Source organism: Mustela nigripes, chromosome 4 (assembly GCF_022355385.1).
Source record: "Mustela nigripes isolate SB6536 chromosome 4, MUSNIG.SB6536, whole genome shotgun sequence".
Classification (NCBI taxonomy): domain Eukaryota; kingdom Metazoa; phylum Chordata; class Mammalia; order Carnivora; family Mustelidae; genus Mustela; species Mustela nigripes.
In genome coordinates, this window is record NC_081560.1 from 129,842,277 (window position 1) to 129,856,983 (window position 14,707).

Below are 14,707 nucleotides of genomic sequence, written 5' to 3' on the forward strand. Positions count from 1 at the left end.
AATGACCAAATCCACGGTGGCTCTCCTTGTTTTCAATGAATTTTCTAACAAATGTTCTTATGAGGAGAATTTCATTCCTCAGGAATACCTGGCAAACAAAGCATGTAAATGGGAAAGCCTGTTGTCATTGAGATTATCTAAATAATTTAAAGAACAAAATTTCTAAGTACATGCTATTATTAGAGGACAGAACTACCAGACTATGAATCACGACTGTAAAACAAAATTATGACTTACTTTCCTGACCAATAAATACATCATTACCTCACCTTTCTTCTGATGCCCAGGGAGCTGCTGTACCCAAGGACCACCTTCTTATTTCAAAGCAACTTGGTACAAGTAAAATGAGTCACTTTTAAAAGTCTACCAAGAGCTTTACTTTGCACTCTGCGCATCTTCTTCACCACCTACCTTGTATAAAATGATTTCTGTTTTATCCCACCCATCCCCCCCCCACACACACCTTCTGAGAAATCTAAGCAGATTCCCCAATCCTACATCTGGAGGCACTGGAAGTCAGGTGCCATATAAATCCATTATCCACCCCCCAACAGCATTTCTTGTATACCAATGTGATTCTAACATGCTAAAACAGTCACCTGCTAAGCTGAAAATTCCACAACCAGTAAGAAATCTCAAGATCTGTCTTTGCAGACAAAATAAACACTGCGGTATGAAGTGTACTTTGTGAATTAAATAATTAGGAGCCAGATGCCAAAGGGCCAAAGTAAAAATACTTGCATCCACCAGGCTTCCTACATTCTTCATGGGGCACTAAGATGTACAATGAGACTAAGGCTAAATGGAAAATTTGTTTTCGCTAATTCTGCTCATTTAGGCAGAAAATTCTCTTTGTTTTAGCTTTAGAGCAGGAAAATGGCACCATTACTGAAAGTCCATTCTGTACATTTAAAAATAAAACGTGACAAATAGGGATTTGCTGCCTGTCCCTGGCTGTCAGCTACAGTGCATAGCTGTGGGCTTACCCGAACTAGAGAACAAAAGCCTGTGTGGGAGAGAACACACACTGCTGACTGTATTGGGGGAGAAGCCAGGAAAGAGGAGATGCTCTTGTGGGACAGTTCGGGCAGGATTACCAGAATGCTGGAGAGAATTCCATTAAGCCAGTCAGACTTGATGCCTCAGTGGGATACACCATGCTCACAAGACCACACAGGAAAATGTGTGACTCTTCCACCGTCAAATGGGAGAACACGGGCTGAGCATCTGCTCCAAGTTTTCTGGAGTCCTCTGCTCTCTCCTTTCTGTCAAGTTGGTCCCCATTCTTTTGTGGAGATCTGGGTTAAGCTGCACATCCTCAGAAAAGCTTTTTCTAATATATCTTGCCTGGGGTTGACTTGGATGTATCTTGTGAGCCCCTACCTGTCTTTACTAACATGTCACAGAGGCTATACAAATCCCCATAACCTGATGCTGTTCTTATTGTAGCCCCTGCATGTCCTGGCTTAAGGTAGAGTATAATCTCCCCTCCAGGATAGACTTATGTATCCTAGTTCCCCATAGAGTTGAGTACAGTACTCTTCCACAAATCAGTTATTTGATAAAAGCTGGCAGAATGACCTAGCAAATTATATCCTCACAGGATTCATTCCTGGAAACCAGGGGGCCCCTGCGTAAGAAATGGAGTTTGGGGAACACTGAAACACGACCGGAGGAAGACTAAGGATTAAACACTGGAGGCTAAGGAAGAAGAGGTAAGGAAGACTGACATTCCCCAGGAGAGAGCAAGGAAGGCCCTCCGAACCGAACAGCACCATTTTAGGGCCAAGGAGAGGATAAGAAGCACCAAGGGGATCCAGGAGGAATAAAGACTCAAGGTCAGGACAGAATGGTGACACCAAAACCAAAATGAGAAGTGGGTTTCTAGAAGAAATGTGACACATGTTGAGCTAAGAGGGAGCGACAGTGAGCATTTCTGGGTGTGTGGGTGAGTGGGTGTGAGGTCACTGAGGCAGGAGGAAGGTGAATGGGAGAACAGACCACCGGTGCAACACAGCAGAGTTCACCCGCAGGACACGGAAGGAGAACTGTTAAGCTAAGGTGTACCCCAAGCTGCCTTCCAGTCCCAAATGCATGCTGGGGTGCTCTCTCCCAAACCACACTCAGCTCTGATGAGGTGCAGGAACTGAAACCTGAGTTTCCAAGGTCTCCACCATAATTAACGTTATCAATGTGCTCATTTCCACGGTGAGACTTTCTGGCACTTCCCCTCTCTTACAAAGGTAGTATAAGGACTAATTAGATAAAGTCTCTTGGGAAATCAAAGTTGTCACGCCTGGGCTCAATTCTCCCAGAGTCCACTGCTGGCCATTTGAGCAGCCTTCCTAGACCACATGGTGAATCAGTACAAGGACCCAGGAGAGTGCCCGTCTTCCCTATGGGACCCAAAGGACTAGCTGAAGATGTGAGGCAGAGGCAGTCTCCTCCTGGGACCCTTTCTCCAGCTTCCGGTAAAGCTGTTCCCTGGCAGCAATACACATGGAGTGAGAGTGCTCTCATCTTGGTCAGTGTCCGTGTCTGCAGCCAGGGTCAGACATGATGCCCAAGGTGCACCCCACACCAGAGAAGGAAGAGGACAATAAGTGACAGTAGTACCATCATTAAATCAGAGGTTCTCAGATTGGCTTATTTCTTTGACAGTCCATCTTAGCGCTTCATACCTCATGTTCCCAAACTGAAAATAAAACTGTTTATCCCCATCCCCCTTTTCTAATAGAAAGAGTAAAGAGGAAAACAATTCAGAATCCATTCCTCTATCACTTGGGCAAAGAACACATTAAAGCAGCACCTCTGCCCTCACTTCCCCCAGAAAATTCCCAATGACCATTCCTTCTGGGAGTGTATTCCAGAATGTGCTTTGCTTCAAAGAGTGCAAAAAGAACAAGTCCCATGGTCACTAAGGTGTGTTAAGATAGTCATGGTATCATTCTGATTTCTGCTAAGAATATGTTAATTGGATGTAGTCTCAAGAAATGTACAATCTGATACCTAAATTTCCCCTCCTATCCCTGCCCCCCCACAGTGAGGAAATGGTCCAGGTAGCACCATTTTGGAGTCCCACCCTCTGGCTGACCTCTGGAGCTTCTACCACTCAACTTCTTATGGGTTTGGTGACCATAGTCATCAACCCCAGTAAGATACATAGCCTGAGGCAGAAGTTTTTCAAGGAACTAAATTGTGTAGGTTCAAAATCTTCAAAATATATTTCAGCCTAATTGTCTTATGAAATGTTTATAGGAAGTTTCTTTGGTCAACAGCTTATTAAAGTACTTTCATAATTTAGGGAATTGCTGCAAAATCTATAGAGTTTCAAGAAAGTTACAGACCACTTGTTCTGGTCTATGGTGTTTCATGATTGTTTGCTGACATCACCAGATCATTTCTGTGGCATGTTTCTCTAAACTGTGTGTGTTTAGAGAAATATAATCTAAGGAGAACTGTATGACATGGTCAAGATGGGTTTACTTAGTTTGGGTCAAAAGTTTTCACATTCAGGGGTGCCTGGGTGGCTCAGTGGGTTAACCCTCTGCCTTCGGCTTGGGTCATGGTCTCAGGGTCCTGAGATCGAGCCCCACATCGGGCTCTCTGCCCTGCAGGGAGCCTGCTTCCTCCTCTCCCTCTCCTGCCTCTGCCTACTTGTGACCTCTCTCTCTCTGTGTCAAATAAATAACTAAAATCTTTAAAAAAAAAAAAAAAAGGATTTCCTATTCAGTCCCTGGATTTCTTTCTATTCACCTTTTTCTGTTGGTAGTAGTTTATAAATGTCTGTCTGAATAAATAGAGCCAGGATAGCTCACAATAAAGAATAAATAATTTAAGATAACATAAATTCAGAGTAAGTAAGGACTTTTTCTTAGATTTCCTAAAATCCAATAAGAATTTTATTCCTTCAAAACAATTCAAACTTTTACTGTGTTTCATCTTGTCTGTAATTACCACTCTATGAAATCACACATATCTATTAGAGTTGGAAACACCATAGTTAAAGTCTGCTAACTAAAAAAAACAAGCAAACCAAACCTTAAGGGGAACAAGGAAACTCAGTATTTGAAAGCAGTACTGAGATCATTTTCATAGATCCTTATATTTTAAGAATAAATAGCCTAAAGCTAATTATTCAAAGGTGAACAATCATATGGCCATCAGTACTGAGGTACTTGTTACTATTATCAATAATAAAACACTACGTCTATGTGAAACCTTGTCAGAAAACCTGAGCTGAGTGAAGAAAGGTAAAAACATAATGCGAGATTGGAAAAACTGTCAAAAGGGACAAGTGTGAAACTTGTCAGGTATAATATTAAGACAACTGCTTATATAATATGTGTCAGTCAAAACTTAAAAAGAGGAACCATTTAGTCCAATTTAAGATAAGGAATCTTAAAAAATGGTGAGGTCCATGCAGAATATTAAGCGATACAGCCTAAAAGTAAAAACTTGTGAAACAAACAAGAATATTTTATATTACTTTTATGTTTAGTTGGACTTTTGAAAACATGTTGGATTCACCACTAGAAAGTAGAAGATGAGAAGCCAGCCAAGGAATCCATACATAATCTTACCTCATGCGCAGCAAAGTATTTACATAAATAAATCAGGCTCTGTGCAAGTCCCTGCCAAGGAGATGCATGTTGTCTAAATGCAGCTGTGATCTGTGATGTATTTTAGCCTCCTCACTTTAGAAAGGGATCAGGAAATGAAGAGGCAAGTGACACTGGATGGGAAAAACCAAAATAAACAGAACCTATACTTAAAAGTTTGATCATGGTCCAACCGCCATGATGCAGTAATTCCGTAAGAAAAGCCTGTCAGCCAAACATTCTCCACAAATAACTGAAATCCTACAGCTACATGGAAGCTCAGTGTGAGGAGCTACCAAGGCAGGTAGGAAAATACCCTGGAATCAGGCTCAGTGCGCTGGCCTTCAGACGGAGTCCATGTCTCTCCCATGATTTAGAAACTCCTTTTAGTAGAGCATTATTTTAATCACCAGAAAGTGGGTTTGTTTAAATTGAGCATCAGCCTGAACATCTACTTATGAGAGTTATAAAGTGTACCCACTGGCCATCCTTTAAGGTGCCCGCTGAGTGGTGCTGGAAGGACCAGGCAGCCACCTTCCGGGCCTGAAACTACCAGTCACTGGTGTGTTAGACAGCAATGGAGGAAAAGCAGGCTTGACAGGGTTCAGACCTCCTCCATCAGCAGGAGGGTATGTTTAGAGGTCAGGTAATCTAGCCAATCCTCTCTAAAATTTTAGATTTCATCTACCTATAACTTTTCAAAATTACCTTGGGATACCCAATACTAAGTGGCAAAGAAAGTACATTCTTCTAGTCTTGGCTGCTTTAAAAAAGGTGGGAGGAAGGAAAGGGGCTGGGGCGCCTTGGTGACTCAGTTGGTTAAGTATCTGTCTTTGGCTCAGGCCAGGATCCCAGGGTCCTTGCTTAGCAGGGAGTCTGCTTCTTTCTCTCCCTTTGCCTGCTGTTCACTTCCCCATCCCCCGCTTGTGGCTGTGCTCGCGCTCTCTCTCTCTCTCTGTGTCAAATAAATAAATAATAAAATCTTAAAAAAAAAAAAAAAAGGTGGGGGCACTGGGGTGGCTCAGTGGGTTAAAGCCTCTGCCTTCGGCTCCGGTCATGATCCCAGGGTCCTGGGATCGAGCCCCACATCGGGCTCTCTGCTCAGCAGGGAGCCTGCTTCCACCTCTCTCTCTCTCTCTGCCTGCCTCTCAGCCTACTTGTGATCTCTATCTGTCAAATAAATAAATAAAATCTTTAAAAAAAAAAAAAAAGGCGGGGAGAAGGGGATTTAAAGATACAGGCAGTAGCAGAAAAAGCAAACACTGATACATGGCAAGAGTAACTCAGGCTGACCCATTAAAAAGAGGTCTAGGGGGACGCCTGGGTGGCTCAGTTGGTTGGACGACTGCCTTCGGCTCAGGTCATGATCCTGGAGTCCCGGGATCGAGTCCCGCGTCGGACTCCCAGCTCCATGGGGAGTCTGCTTCTATCTCTGACCTTCTCCTCGTTCATGCTCTCTCTCACTGTCTCTCTCTCAAGTAAATAAATAAAATCTTTAAAAAAAAAAAAAAAAAAGAGGTCTAGGGACCCCTGGGTGGCTCAGTTGGTTGGATGACTGCCTTCGGCTCAGGTCATGATCCCGGAGTCCCGGGATCAAGTCCCGCATTGGGCTCCCAGCTCCACAGGGAGTCTGCTTCTCCCTCTGACCTTCTCCTTGCTCATGTTCTCTCTCACTATCTCTCTCTCAAATAAATAAATAAAATCTTAAAAAAAAAAAATGAGGTCTAAAGATATTTCTAGGATACTTCCCACATCCCTACCATCCTTCCTTTTCCCAGATGTGGTGCTTGACTCCCATTCACCCACCAGATCTCAATTCTCAAGAATATTTTCTTCAGTGTCCTCTTCCAGAAGGACCTTTTCTTAAGGAAAAAGGGCAGGTAGATACATGTTAATACATGGTATTTTTAGCTAAAAAAAAAAAAACTAATGTTTCAGTTTTAATGCAAAAGACAATCCTCCTGGGAATATTTACATTTTTAACAGAAGGAACAAATAGGAGTGTGAAGTTCCGACACTAAAGCAGACCTTTTGGAAAAGTCATGTGCAATATGGGAGCAGGAGCCTTCTTTCAGTGCCCCTCAAAATCATTCCAAATTGGATGTCAGCAAGGCTCTCATTCATTTTCTATTAAGACTTCAGTTACTAAAGATGATCTAGAAATCCAAATTCAACACACTTCATTTTGTTCAAGCTGACATGCTTTTAGAGGAAGAAATTGCCATGGTCTTATTCTATATTACTGATTACCAACCGGGAGTGGTTTTGGCCCCCAGCCTGGGGACTTTTGTCAACATCTGGAGATGTTAATGGTTATCTCAGGGTAGAGTGGGGGACAGTTGATGCCACTGTCACCCTGTGGGTAGAGGCCAGGGATGTTGCTAAGCATCCTACAATGCACAAGACAGCCCCACAATAAAGAATTAGCCAATCCAAAATGTCAATAGTGCTAAAGTTGAGAAAACTTGCTTTCTAAAAGCTGACTGCTATGCAGTGGCTATCTGGAGAATGTAAACACTAATGCCAGTGAAATTACTGTGCCCAGGGTACGAATACAAATGACCATAATTTGGAAAGATTCACACTATTTTCTTAACATTTCTGGAACATCATAATTCTGGCTCTGAATTATTTAAATTACTTTTTCAAAACAGCCGATTGAATAAAACGAAGAGGCTTTATATAGTTCATGTAAGTTTTTCTATTTTGGAAATAAGAGTTTTGATTAAAATTGGCATTTCTGAGACTCTAATTGCTAGTTATTGCTGGAGAAAGAAAGGAAAAAATTATTTCCAAGACCAGCCAGATGGGAAGTCTCAAGATAAGAAATTATAAGCCAATGTTCATATTCCAATCACAAGAAGATTTCTGTTTACACGTTTTTAATTCTGCTTAAAAGTAAGCAATATATTTCTTCAAATAGTTAGTAAGCTGCTATTAACTGGCTAACTAATTTTTGAACATTAGGTTAAATTCGCCAAATCTTGTTAGATTATTAGTAAGTAGAATAGCAATTTTTATAAGAACACTCTGTATATTAAGGATTCCATAAATTCTAATAGAATCAAAGTGGTTTCTGATATGGCAAAGGATAGACATATAATCTTCCTGTAGAAATTTTTAGTGTTCATATTTCAGAACCCATTTCTAACTGAAATACAATGAATGCTTCCGTTTATGGGCCCAGAACCAGAGCATCCCAAATGTCTTCCTGACACTTACACTTTAGTACCATTCATTCTTAGGACCAGCACACTTCGGTAACTTCTACTCTTCCATATCTGAAGGCTCTCTCTCTTAACTTTCTCACTCCCCTCTTCTTCTTCTCTCTCTGCCATTTCCCTCAAGAAATGTCAGATGGATGAAGAAGACTTGCAGTAGAAGGATGTAAGGAAAAACCATAATGGTTCCTTCTGTCATCCATGAGACTGAAAACTGTCCCCAAACAGGAAAAGATGGCCAGGTGAAGACTGTCACTTACTAAAATATACCTTAAGCACTTGCAAGAGCTTCCAAATGTGAGAATCTTCAAGCCACCAAAAAAAAAAAAAAAAAAAAAAAAAAAAAAAATCTTTTTTCTTTTTGAGGGTCTTGTCTTGGGTAGATTTACAAAACTGTTTCCTTTCCTTTTATTCATGTCTACTAAAGGCCACAGAGAAAGAACTCAAGATTGAAGTACATCTCTTACTAGTTGCTTGGATTTGACAAATAAAGCAATCATCAAAGTCAAGGAGAATGCACTGCTTTTAAAAACCCTATTCGCTTGACATAATATAGCAGTAGGATGGCTAGGCAAATAAATGGCATTACTTAACATAATCACTTAATGTTGTGCAACCAACAGTCAGGTCTCATTGCTTTATCGCTTGCAAAGAGTTGGATGATAATAAAGTTGATTGCTAGAGTGAAGATATAAATTGTTCGGCAGTTAGAGTTGTTAATGAAAGTAAAGGAACACAAAGGAGGAAAAATAGGTTTTAGCAGCTCAAATTCATTGTTAATTGCCTGTGCATTCATTATAGGCTGACCAGGGCTAATTATCTAATTAAACTAAAGTTCTGCTGCCTTAGAGGACTTTCTCCTGCTATGATGTTGGTAGTCAATTACCTCAGCAGGTCTGGATGAAATGTGTAGTTAACTCAAGTCATGTTTTGCTTTTCCCAACAGCAATACGTGGTGGCACTCTTGGTGCATGACAATTTATGTTTAGAATTTTTTAAAAAGTTTTCTTTAAAATGTACTGTGGAAACTTAATAATTATGGTAAACATTATTTTAAACAAAAGTCTTGCTCACTTTATTCAATGATTTGTATTCAAGAAATGTCAATATAATCTGCTTTAGGTAGAGACAACACAGATACAAAAGAGAAATCAAATATCATTGTATGCATGTTACTGAGTGTTCTTTTCACATGTTGCTTTTAAAAATACATTTAAAAGTGTCTTTTGTGATGCTCTGCAGTATTTCACAGCTGAAAATTATATTACTTATTGTCATGTAATTACAATTTTTAAAATTCATAGATTTTTCGAAAAAGCTACAAGTGGTAAACCATCTGAACTAAATTCTTCACTTTTATATTATATTCTTACTTCACTTTGCCAATAAGGGAACAGAAGTTCCAAGAAGTGAAATGACTTACCCAAAGTCACACAATGGGTTGTCAGAACCAGAATGGTATCAGAATTGGTATCCTCTCGGGCACCTGGGTGGCTCAGTGGGTTAAGCCACTGCCTTCGGCTCAGGTCATGATCTCAGGGTCCTGGGATAGAGTCCCGCATCGGGCTCTCTGCTCAGCAGGGAGCCTACTTCCCCCCTCTCTCTCTGCCTGCCTCTCTACCTACTTGTGATCTCTGTCTGTCAAATAAATAAATAAAATCTTGAAAAAAAAAAAAAAAAGAATTGGTATCCTCTCAACTCTTCTTTCATCCTGATGCCTGCTGATCCACTTTCAGACTAGACTGTCATCTTTCATGCTTTCTCTAAAATGTTACAATAGAGCATCTACTTGGACAAGGATTTTGGTATTTGATGATTGGTTTTTCAAAAGAAGGCTTTATAGTCTTTCACTCTCCCGAGGAAACATGTACTACTGTCAAGTTAGTCAAATACGCCCCATGAATGTATTTTGTTCTTAGGGAACTTGATCCCCAATTTGTGGGATCATAAACCATCAAGCAATATTGACTAAGTATCCTTTGAGAAAGACATCTCCCAAGAAAATACAATCTTGGAGCACCTGGGTGGCTCAGTCAGTTAAGCAACTGACTCTTGATTTTGGCTGAGGTCATGATCTCAGGGTCATGAAATCAAGCCCCACAGCAGGCTCCATGCTGGGCATGGATCTTGCTTAAGATTCTCTCTCCTGCCCCTGGGTGGCTCAGTCAGTTAAGTGTCTGCCTTCGGCTCCGGTCATGACCTCAGGGTCCTACAATCAAGCCCTAAGTCAGGTTCCCTACTCAGCAGGGAATCTACTTCTCCCTCTCCCTCTGCTGCTCCCCCTGCTTGTGCACTGTCTCTCTCTCTCTCTCTTTCTGTCAAATAAATAAATAAAATCTTAAAAAAAAAAAAAGATTCTCTCTCTTTCTGCCCCTGCCCCCCATGATCCCACCCCATTCGCATGTGCCCACTCTTGCTATTTCTCTAAAAACATGAAAAAAGAAAGTACAATCTCAGTCTAAAGAGCTTTTCCCATCTTCACCTCCCTTGATCCTGAGATGTGACTTCCGCTCCCTGCAAGGACACAGGACTCTGGAACCTTCCCCTTTCGCAGTCATTTTTCAGGCAGGCAGCAGCAATGAACATACAGGTCTTTTCTGCCAAGTTAGAGAAGATGATTTTCCTTTTTACTGCCTCTTGAAGATGAACATCAACTGTTTCTCCACTTGTGATTCAAATCCATTAATTAAAATAAATATAAAGTAAAAATCTCTCTTTCATCCAAGAGGAAAAGGACAGATGGGGAAGCGGAGGAGGTGGAGACAGCTGATGTCTTCTTAGAGGGGGAAAAAAGGGAAAGAAAAACAAGAAGCATGAAATTGGGGGGAAAAGTTAATTAAGAGAGGTAAAAGGTGTTCAGATTTAATTTACAGCTCAGAACTATTTTGGTTCTCATAATAATTGTACTACTTAAAAGAGGAGGAGGAAAACCTCTCTAACATGAAAGTGGTAGGGGTGTATTAGCTTAACCCACCTCCAAAAATAGTCATACCTGGACTTTGGCAGTGCTTCAGACTGAGCATGGCGAAAGCTTCTCTTCATTCATTCTCCTTCATTGCAAAAGTCACACATCCCCCCCCGCCAATTCCCTCTGTATGCATCTAATTTTTTATTTCTTTCTCCCTTACCTCCCATCACCTAAAACAAGACACTGGCAAGGAAGAGAAAAAAATGAACCAGTTCTAAGTCATTTTCCATCTCAATGCCACATGCACTGGTCTACAGAAATCACACAGCTCGAAAACAATGTGCTACCGATTACATCACACACCACAACCTCCACAGTGTGTTGGTGCAAAGTGCACTCCTGAAGTCTAACCTGAACACTAAAAATTCCTGAGCATAGCATATTTAACTGAACAGCCCATATACCCAAGTGATTCTACTTCAGATAAACACACAAATCTAAATCAGAGTAGAGTGGAACAGAGTTACTCTTAAAATGGCAATGGAGGGTGCCTGGGTGGCTCAGTCAGTCAAGCATCTGCCTTTGGCTCAAGTCATGATCTCAGGGTCCTGGGATCAAGTCCCATATTGGGCTCCTTGTCCCACATTGGGCCCCTTGTTCAGCAGGGAATCTGCTTCTCCCTCTGCCCTTCCCCTCTCCAGCTTGTGTGCTCGCTTTCTATTTCTCACAAAAATAAGTACAATCTTAATATTTTTTTAAAAATGGTATTGGAGATGTAAGATGGACAGAGCTAAGAGATGGGAGAGCTAAACATAATTTAGATAAGTGAGATGAAAGAAAATACATGTTTTGTCTGAATTGTCCTTCTAACTGTCTCTATCATCCACATGGAGCTAACTCTCAGAGATCATCTGTCCCTGAACCATTAAGAAACTAGGATCTAGTGAAGTCAAATGATTTGCTCAAGAGCACACAGCAGGTTAGAGTGAAAGCCATGCCTAGAATCAGCTCTTCTGCCTTCTAAAGTATTTCTTACGACTTGACATTTACTCATGATAACAAATGAGAATTATGCTAGCATTTTCTAAGAGCTGAAAGGAAAGCCACAATATAAACCCAAAATATTTCAAACATAACTAAGTATAAGTAAGTTAGAAAGTAGGAAAAATCCTTTAGCACTTTAGTTACGATGTTCTATAGTAACATAAAAGGCAGATATAGGAGTAAGGTGGCAAGAGCTGCTGGGAAAAAAGAAAGCTTCCTGACCACCTCCTAAATAAACAACCACGAGAGTATTTGAGAATGTTAACCTTTTTGTACTCTTTTGACAGGGGCCCCAGTGTGATCAGAAGAGATGGACAAAATGAATTCTGAAGGATTTGAGGAAAAACTCAGAAGGTAATCCATCTCATGAATTAAGAAAAAGAAGTCCTCATAAAGAGGAGGGCCAAGGGAAAAAGGAAAAAGACAAAATGTGAGCCTATTCCCCAAGAATGAAGAAATCAGAGAACTGAGATGAAGTTAAGGGGGACTGGGGGTGTGGAGGGGTGTGTGTCTGTCTGTCTGTCTGTCTGTGTCTGTGTTTGGGAGCTCTTCCAGTTCTTCTTAGTTCCTGGTTAATTAAGCAACTAAAAAAAAATTCAACTTTACTCATGTTTCTGTGTGCTAAGCCCATTCCCAATTTTAATAATTAGATATGGGCAAGAGGTTCAATTCAAGTTTTGTAGTCACCTATCACCACATTGCTGTCAACTCATAAAAAAGAAAATGTGGAGAGAACACATTTTAAGTGATAAATTGTCAAAGCAATAGTTCATCAGCAGGCCCTGTCAAATCCACCTACAAAATAGATTCCTAATCTTTACACTAGTTCCCCATCTTTCTCCTGGAGTACTGCCTCTAATCAGGGATTCTTTGCTGTTACACTCCTCCCACCAATCTCCCACCAATGTGAAAGAAATAGGTCATCCTCCTTTCCAAAGCTCTCCAAAAGCTTCTCACTGTACTTGTAGTAAAATCCACCTCCCCACCGTGGCCCTCAGCTCCCTATAATCCCCTATAAAAATGGTACAGAAAGCCTATAAAATACGGTCCTTGCCTACCTCCCCAAATTCATCTCCCTCCAGGAACTCTGAAAGTCACTATGTGACCTGTGTAACCCCACAGGCCTTCATTCTTGTCCCCAGTGATACCAAGCTCCTCCCCCACTGCATCAAAGTCACGGCATATGATATCCTGTTTAACAACCTTAAGGTTTGGAATGCTCTGATCCCAGATCTTTCTGTAATTGACTCTTGAATATTCAGGAGCCGTTCTAATGTTATCTTCTGGTCACCTCTATTATCCAATTTAAACTAACACACCATATGCACACACAAATATCACACCATCCTATCATCCTGTTTTGCCTTTATAAACATATGTCTATCTGAAATTAAGTTGCTCACTGATTTATACCGTCTAACAACCTCCATCCCAAAGTACACACACACACACACACACACACACACACACATACGCACACATGCAGGTAAATTTCTTGGGAGAGCAGACATTCCTCGATGAATTCCCCAATACCTAGAACGATGCCTGGTGCTCAGCAAATACTATTTATAGAATGATAGATTCCAAATGGTTAATTCCATCTATCCCAAACTTTTCCCAAATTTTGTGTCTGCCTCGTATTTCTAGCATGTGTTTACTATTACTTCTTTGTTCCCTTTTCTGAATTTCTTTTGATCTTCATTCTGCTTATTTTTGCAACACAAAACAAAACAGACTAAGGAGCATCAAAAGGACATTAATGGTGATAGAAACCTACTCAGCTAATGCTATTGGCAGTGGTACAGAAGGGCAAGTCAGGTGCTCCTGAAGGGCAAAAGCCCCCAGGTTTGATTTCATCCCTTAGTGCAGCTCTAAGGACAGCATCAAAAGGAATTATGGAGGCAGCCTATCTGTGGCCTAAAAAAAAGTGCCACAAGCCCCATGGACACTCAATAGTTCTTAAACCCTTTAATGTGCAGAAGATTCCGATTCAGTAGGTGTAGACATGATCTAGGAATCCACACTTTCAACAAATGCCCCCAGGTGATTCAGATTCAAACAGTCTTTGAAAACTTTCAGTTCTTTGGCCAAACAATAATAGCAAGGACCTGAAGGACTGTATCACCAGATAGAAGGTTTAACCAATAAAAATGATCTTTTTTTTTATCTCTACCTTGAAGTTCATTCTCAAGTCAAATTCTATTTCAATATTTGCTAAGCATTATTTAAATTCATTGGTGTTTACTAATTTCTAAGTGGCTTTTAGCTATTTAAAAACTATAATAATAGCTATTATTATTGGACATCTACTATGTTCCATATGCTATTAACAGTTTTTTTACACATGTATCTTATTATCCCATTTCCGTTAAATAAGTACAGGTAACTATTAAGAAGTGACAGATTAAAAAATGAAACATATCTATATGTTACTTAAGTCTGTGTTCTACGCAGTCTACATGTCCCACTAATGATACCTTAATAGAAGAAATAGAAGAAAACCAATAAATATAACCCATAAATAAAAACCCAGATTTGTAAATAAAGACAGGGGATTCTTCCTCTTAATTTAGTCCTCACTTTAGAAAAATATTGTATGGTGAAATATTGCATTACATAGTGAACTCTGACAGTATAAACACCTTAACAATGGCATGGCAACTCTGAAGAACAAATAAATAATTAATTAAGAGTCCCTTCTAAAACAAATAATCACCGTTTTAATCAAAATCACCAAATATTGGGGCGCCTGGGTGGCTCTGTGGGTTAAGCCTCTGCCTTCGGCTCAGGTCATGATCTCAGGGTCCTAGGATCGAGCCCCGCATCGGGCTCTCTGCTCAGCAGGGAGCCTGCTTCCTCCTCTCTCTCTGCCTGCTTCTCTGCCTGCTTGTGATCTCTCTCTGTCAAATAAATAAATAAAATCTTAAAAAAAA